We start from the raw sequence: 1161 nt of genomic DNA, 5'->3' as shown, positions 1-1161 counted from the left end.
TTAGACTAGCGGTGCATATCACTTATGTAGTGACTGAGTATTCCTGTGATACTTGTAAAGGGACATCTGAATCCCTTCTCGGACGTACCGTCGTCAACCATCCCGCGGCCAAGAGTCTGATTGGGCCTTAAACGCGTACCTGAGATCGCGAACTGCTACTATATCTCTCGCATGGTAGGCCGCATTCTATCTCGATTGATAACTCTAACTGGTAAGGTTCCCATCGCATACTACAGCTAGCTCGGCACAAGCTGCACAACTTTTTCGTGACATCGAAGTTCCTGATTGCAAGCACATTTTGAATCCGCATGCGGCGGCTCGTGAATTTGGGCTGTTGGTTCATCTTCGCAACGCGTTCTGAGGTACCGAGCGGTCATTCATCATTCCTGCAAGGAGTTCTGCTCTAGGTGAATAGCTCTTTTCTATGCACGGACAACGCTTTATTGACGTTGTTTTTCCCCTGAACTGGCACGGTTGGGCCAATCGCATGGAATGGTACGAAAACACCAACTCTGTTTAGTGGAAATTTATCGGTAAGACTGATCTATGCAGTCGGTAAGCTGCACCTCTCAGTTTGATAACCATCTCGAGTGTATTCCTGCAAGGAGTTCTGCTCTAGGTGAATAGCTCTTTTCTATGCACGGACAACGCTTTATTGACGTTGTTTTTCCCCTGAACTGGCACGGTTGGGCCAATCGCATGGAATGGTACGAAAACACCAACTCTGTTTAGTGGAAATTTATCGGTAAGACTGATCTATGCAGTCGGTAAGCTGCACCTCTCAGTTTGATAACCATCTCGAGTGTATTGTGATGAATAGCAGCTCCTTGTTTCGATCAAGGGACCTTTGGGTTATGAGCCCAACACGCTATCCACTGCGCCGAGCTGCTCATGCGTACAACCTCCTGTATCGCCCTGACGTGCTGAGCATAACTGTTCCACGATAGCCTAGAGTCCCCACTCTCGTTAATACGAACTGCACCGCCCGGGAATCGAACCCGGACCATCTGCTTGGAAGGCAGATATCCTAACCATTAGACTAGCGGTGCATATCACTTATGTAGTGATTGAGTATTCTTGTGATACTTGTAGAGGGACATCTGAATCCCTTCTCGGACGTACCGTCGTCAACCATCCCGCGGCCAAGAGTCTGATTAGGCC

General features: G+C 48.4%; 2 non-coding genes across 2 annotated transcripts; both read right to left on the bottom strand.

Moving 5' to 3' along the window:
- Window positions 1-817: 817 nt before the first annotated feature.
- On the bottom strand, window positions 818-890 carry Pmar_PMAR015772. Its single transcript has one exon. It is a non-coding gene; the product is annotated as a tRNA-Met (tRNA).
- An 87-nt stretch (window positions 891-977) lies between these two features.
- On the bottom strand, window positions 978-1049 carry Pmar_PMAR015771. The gene has a single exon. It is a non-coding gene; the product is annotated as a tRNA-Gly (tRNA).
- Between the last annotated feature and the right edge of the window lie 112 nt (window positions 1050-1161).

This window comes from Perkinsus marinus (genome assembly GCF_000006405.1).
Source record: "Perkinsus marinus ATCC 50983 genomic scaffold scf_1104296937080, whole genome shotgun sequence".
NCBI lineage: Eukaryota > Perkinsozoa > Perkinsida > Perkinsidae > Perkinsus > Perkinsus marinus.
Note: the sequence above shows the minus strand (reverse complement) of the source record. Positions and strands in the feature narration are given on the sequence as shown.